We start from the raw sequence: 6,748 nt of genomic DNA, 5'->3' as shown, positions 1-6,748 counted from the left end.
TTGTGGGAGAAGAAGTTACAGCCAATCTTTCTCTTTTTGCTGTTCAGGAAAATCCCTGATCCACTGGAGAGGTGGGTTTGTTTGCTTGTTTACAGAAAGATCAGGGGGAAGGGTAGCTTTATGGAGGCGTTCAAAAGGAAATTACATTTTCAGAATTCATTGCTCTCAGCAACTTAGAAACTTCATGCAGGAAAACAGTTCAAGTAAGTTATGTATATTTCTAGTTTGCAATGGAAAATTACTGACTGAAAAACGGGTGGGTAGGAGGATAAGCACGACTATCCTGCTTGACAGTCTTTACAAGGTCATTTGGTTACATATATGCTCTACCACTCACAACTTTGGAATAGTTTACCAAAATTTGTTTGTGTTACAGCTGTTTCCTACCTGCAGAAAGATACATACCTCTCTCAAACCTAGGGGATGTTTCTATTATTATTTGTGTTAGCCAGCTGCCCTTGAGGCTCTGTGAAGCTATATTCAGTGGAGTATCTGTAATAAAATAATAATGAAATGAAATGAAATTCATGACACAAGGAGCTTACCAGTGAAACTGCCTTGTGGGATGGCTTCAGGAAAATAAATGCTAAGGAGTAAACCCTACACAAATCCAGAGTTGAGTCCCTACAATGCTTGGATGACGCCTTGTATGCCTCATTCCAGCAACTCCTGCAGTCAAGCTGGTGCCAAATATATTGCTCTGCTTTCCTTTGGACCACATCAGCAAGGCTGAGAGAAGGGTCTTGTCTTCTGGGCAGCCCAGAACCTCCATACGCACTGCCCAGGCTTGCACCTCGGAGGGGTCACTTTGGTGCTTCTAACACAGCAAAAACAACACAGGCGACTGCAGTTCTGAGGTACTGGTCTCTGCAGCCACAGTAGGTGCTGTGATTCTCCAGGGATTTGACTTCACCCCCAGAAGCACACTCCATTGTTTCTCGAGGCAGGTGGATGCCAACTGAAAAAGGACTTTCAGTATTCCTGTGTTACACATGACCATGGGGAAGAACTGGATCCTCAAGACTTCCGAAAGAAAGTTGGAGCAATAGTCCATCTCCCAAATTGAGGGTCTTTTGTTAGCAGTAGCTGGAGGTCAGCTATTGTAGTCCTAACTGTATCTGGAGGGCCACAAGTTCTGTACCCTGAGTGAAGTGAAGCTTCTGCCATCACTGTTAAGAATTCAGAAATGGCTGCTCCAGTGGGATTTCTTGTTCTCATACCCTTATTTAAATGCATAGGAGTTCTGGACGGGCAGGACAGATGGCACACCACATTCTTTGGTTTTGCATGACAGTTTCAAGTATCTCCTTGTCAATTTCAGGCTATGAAGCTTTTCAAACCAACCTTACAAAAAGCAAGGGAGCTCCTGGGACTGTTAAGTGACTGATAGAGCTATTATTTTCTAGGCCACATTTCCAATTAGCATTGTTACAAATATAGCTGTACCCAGGAGGTGTTCCGTGAAGAGCCGTACAATGCAAACACCTAATCCCAGATGTAATAAACATTGGCACCTTCAGATTTTAAGTCACTGCCCTCGCACGGAGGTTGGATGTAGGTAGGGTTTATTTTTTGAAACCTCTCTGCCTTTGAAAGCAGCTTGATCTGTAGACATTAGGAGATCATCATCAGCATTTGGGGAGTTTCTAAACTGGAGAATGTGCATAGAGAAAAGTTCCCCCCTCCCATGACAGTATAACTCATGGAGAACTACCTGAAAATGATTTACAGATGGTATTTAACTCTAAGCAGACTTGCTAAGATATATAAGACTGAATCAGATAAGTGCTGGAGATGTAATGAGGTCTAGGGTATGCTCTTTCATATGTGGTGGACATGTAAAAGGGAAATTATTATTAGGAAATAAGTTATAATGAATTGGGGAAAAAATGTTTAAAAGCACCTTTCCAAAAAAACCAGAGTCCTTTTTGTTGGGAATAATTCAGATGGAAATTCCCAGGTGTCAAAAAAGGTTATTAATGTACGCCACTATGGTGGCGTGTGTTTTGTTAGGTAAACGGCGTTTCTGTGCACTCTGGCACTCGTCACTGTGTCCTGTTGCGCCAGTAGTGGTTTAGTCCTGCTGGCCACATGACCTGGACATCTGTCTATGACAAACACCGGCTCCCTCGGCCTGAAAGCGAGATGAGCACCACAGCCCCAGTCACCTTTGACTGGACTTAACTGTCCAGGGGTCCTTTACCTTACCTTACCTCTGTTGAGCAAGCAGTATCTAGTTTCAATTTTTAAAGCCTACATGCCGATTTTGCTATCGGGGCTGCAAATGCTATTAAAATGAAGGCTTTCAAAAGTTGATCAAATGGAGGATGCCTCCAAAGATGATGCTCCTCTGGATTACAGGCTGGACCTGATCTTAAATTGGCAATGATCAGGAGAGCGGAAGCTGAATCCACTGGCTGTGCCCGCCCCCATCACACCCATTATTAAACATCTCCCTCACATGCTTTTTAAGCAACTGGGGGGAGAGGTGTCATGTGAATCACACTGGGAGAGCCTATGCACATTCCCCATTCACCTTATCCAATAATACAGCGGAAACGGGGATGCAATCCAAAAATATACAAGGAAATTATTTCACGAAATGGTTTTTTGATAGGTCTCATAAACCAACACTAGGTGGTGGTAAAGCACCACATTTCTATTGGTAACTTCAAAGCAGTATCCTAGACGGTCAGGCTTGGTGTTATCTCTATTTATTAGTTAGTATTTTTATTTGGAACTCCCTGAATAAGGTCAGGGGAGAGAAGAACGCCGAACATAGCCTGCTCCTTAACCCAATTCCTCTTTCTTTCATGAAAACAGTGGCCACTTTACCTCAGGAAACAGGGAGAAGATGGAGATAATCATAATACTGACCACCTTGCAAGGTGGTTCTTTAAGGATTTGAAGCGAAAGTGCTGAAGCAATGCATGTGGCTCAGTATCTAATATTGCTGTTATCTGAAGACTTGGGACTTTTCCTCACATACCATTCATAGTGGAATAGTTGCTGTTTTGATTCGCTATTTTTTAAGAGTGAATGTGTAGCTGACTTTCATCACCTCACGTGTCATTATTATTAGAGAGTCAATGCGAGGTTTTCCTTTCCACACCAATGGCGAGTTGAGGTTGAATTTAGAAACGTTCCATGGCTGTAGTCACACCCCTGACACCCCCTTGTGTTCCCTCAGCCAGTAAATGCATTCCTTCTTTTTTAAATAGTAAATTTTATTAGTTTTTCCCACACAACAACAAAAGAAAAATAACAATACACAAACACAAGCATATATAAAAAAAAATCCAAATCTTACAAATTAATAATATAAACACTAAAAAGGAAAACAAACATTGACTTCCACCAATCCCACAGCACCTCCTTTACCTCTCATTGTATCTTCCTGTTTTCCTTATCTCTATCCTAGCATCTAGATATAAATCCCTCTTTCTTATCTTTTCACTTCACAAGGTTATTCCAAACTCAGCCAGATTTCTGTCCTCGAACCTTGGCTTTTAAGGTATTCATTTAGGCACTCCCATTCCTTTTTCACTTCACTTTTTGGTTTTTATCTTATCATATCTGTCAATTTGGCTAATTCTAAATATTCTGAAAGCTTACATAACCATTTCCCCCTAAGTGATAACTGTTTCCCTTTCCAATACTTAGCCACCAGGATTCTTGCTGCAGTCGTCGCATATAAGAAAAAATTAGTTTTGTCTTTTGGAATATCGTTTAAAATTCCTAAAAGGAATGCCTCTGGCCTTTTACTATATGATATTCTTAGTATTTTCTTTATTCTTTTTTAAGTTTCCAGCATTTGTAGAACCTGAGAAGCCAACCTGCTCCCAGCTTTCGGGACCTATTTTCACTATACATATGATTAGCTGCAGCTGCTTGCTGAGATTTCATTTTGTGACAAACCTGAGTTTACCTCTGCATAATATGTCAAACGGCTTGTCTATCTCAGTTTAAATAATTGACTGAACAAACGTTTAAAGCAAAGGAAGGGTTGCATGTTGTCGAATTTATTTATGGTTATGAAGAGAAAGCTTCTCCCTACAGGAAGAGCTGGGATTAATTGATGTTTTGTTACATTTATACCCATCTTTTCTTCCAAGGAACCCGTTTTATTCCCTCAACAGCCTTGTGAAGCAGGTTAGGCTAACAAAAAGTGGTTTTCCCAAGTGGTTTTTTCCAGGGCTGAATGGGCAACTCAAATCCTCCCAGTCCTAATCCAGCACACAAACCACTACACTATATATCCTGTTTTTATGAGTTACTGTAGTTTCCTCCTCACGGGGGGGGGGGGGGGAGAACCACTGACTGCTAATGTAATTGGGTGTGAGATTTATGACACTGATAATAAGCTTCACCAACCTCTTCTATTTATCACTCAGACACGAATATTAACTGCCACTGTCATCAAGTAATTAATGAGATTAGGTCAACACATTTAAGACCTCGGCTGCATTTGTAAAACCGGTCATCAGAATCTCTTAAAAATTATAAAACAGCATTTAAAAATTAAATGGCAGGTCTTTGTGGCTTCATGGCTATAACTCTCTTGCTCACTCTCTTGGGGTCAAGTTTCTGTATGAGAGGAGATAACGGCTTAGATTTCTTAAAGAGTCCTACTTTAGGCTAATAGTGGGGGGTTTTAGGACACAGGGTTGTAGGGTTTCATGGCTCCAGGCTAAGCCAACCCTAAGAAAGGATCTTGCAGAGCTGAAAAATCTTCAGAAAAGGGCAACCAAAATGATTTGAGGCTATTAGCAAGTTAACTATGAGGAAAGGTTGTAGCATGTGAGACTTTCGTTCACAAAAAAGACAAGTAAGAGGCGTATAAAATTATACATGGTGTGTAGAAAGGGAATAGGTAAAAGCTTTTTTCTTTCATAACACTAGAACTTGTGCACATCCATTGAAGCTGAGTGTTGCATACCCGCCAATATTTCTCCAGTGAAAATAGGGACTATTTTACTATTTATACCCTGCCCACCTGACTGGTTGGCCTCAGCCACTCTGGGCGGCTTCCAACATATATAAAAACGTAACAAAACATTAAATATCCAAAAACTTCCCTATACAGGGCTGCCTTCAGACGGCTGGGGTGTGTGTGTGTCGGACAACAGCATTCCCTCCAACATTTCTCTGAAGAAATAGGGACGTACAAATGAAAAGGGGGACATTCTGGGATCAAATAAGAAACCAGGGTGGCTTTGGTAAATCTGGGACAGTTCCTGGAAAATAGGGACACATAACTATCTCCCATAGCTGTCAACTTTTCCCTGTTCTTGTGAGGAATCCTATTCGGAATAAGGGAATTTTCCTGAAAAAAAGGGAAACATTGACAGCTATGCTATCCCCACCCCCAACAAAAGTACATGCAAACGAACTGAAAAAGACTCTTATGAATTGAAAGTGGAGATGAAAAATGTAAAACCCCCCCCACCCGTTTTTGTTAGTTTTGTAGCAAGGGAACATCTTTTATAAAAATTATTTAACAAAACAATAACTGTGGGATTTGCTCCCAGAGGTGGTAGTGATACCATAGGTATTAACTTTGGAGGGAGGGCTGTGGGGCTTAAGCCCACCCCATATTCCTCTGGAGGGGCTGATCTCCCCTCAGGTAGCAGGCAGGGCCAGGAAATTGACAAGTTCGCAGGTTCGCAGCTGCAGCACAGGGCCGTCCCATCTCTCTGTTGTGTCGCACCACACTTTCCATGCTTCTTTGGGACTTTATTCCTGTTTGCCGACACTTCTTTGTGTTTATAAAGAATTTATACCCTGCCATGAAGGGCCGATAACCCGGCTGGCTCTACAAACTTCCTTGGGAGTGACAGGCTGCAAGGCCTCAGGCTGGGCCCAACGGATTGCAAAGCCGTGAAGGAAACTGAGCCAGGTAAGCTGACAGCCTCCCTAATATTAAATAGAAACAAAAGCTTCAATGCATTTAACAGGGACAAAATCCATTGCCCCCCCCCCCAAAGTTGGGGGTGTCTGTCTGTCACCATGAAAAACAATGAGTCTGAGGGAATTTTAAGGACTGTCTTTATATAAAGTGTAAGCGTTTGTAGGCCGGAGACTTCAGATTAGATAATTTAAATAATAACAGTTTTACAACAATCAAAGAATCAAACCATCAATTGTTACTCATTTTAGTCTAAATGGAGCCATACGCCATGCTTCTTGTATTTTTGAACGTAATCACTATCTGTAACCTTAAATTGAATGGCCACGAAGTTGAGTTGACTACATATTATCAGTGATTTTTTTTCTAAAGAAATGTTTTGGGGTACTCTCATTTTGACTCAAGAAAATCACCATTTTATAGTTCAAATCCGGAAAAAATAAAAGCAGTAAATGAACAAAAAGGTTGCCATCGGAGGTAGCAACGGAACTGCCGATTCACCATGCTAGAGAAGAAATTAAATATTTTAATTTTTTTAGTTCTTCTCCTGTTAGATTCACAAAATGTTTAGTGGTATGCCTACCCCTGCGTTCCCCCCAGAAAAAAGCACTGTATATTATTATTAATATTAATACTATGTTGTTGTTGTAGCCACCTATTTCCCATCAGAGGAAGTATGCCCTTTACTCCCTTTACAAATAAATACAGTTAAGTCTTTAAATTGCCACAGACCTTCTCATATTTTTATATACAACTTAGATAAAAAGAAGCAATGGCAAACTGCTTAAAAGTGTGGGCATGGGAGAGGGTTTTCGCCAGCTAATATAAGCTTGTTCAGTG

Source organism: Podarcis tiliguerta (assembly GCF_965153285.1).
Source record: "Podarcis tiliguerta genome assembly, chromosome: 1".
In the NCBI taxonomy this organism is placed as follows: Eukaryota; Metazoa; Chordata; class Lepidosauria; order Squamata; family Lacertidae; genus Podarcis; species Podarcis tiliguerta.
The sequence above is the reverse complement of the archived record's forward strand: the minus strand, read 5'-3'. Positions refer to the sequence as shown.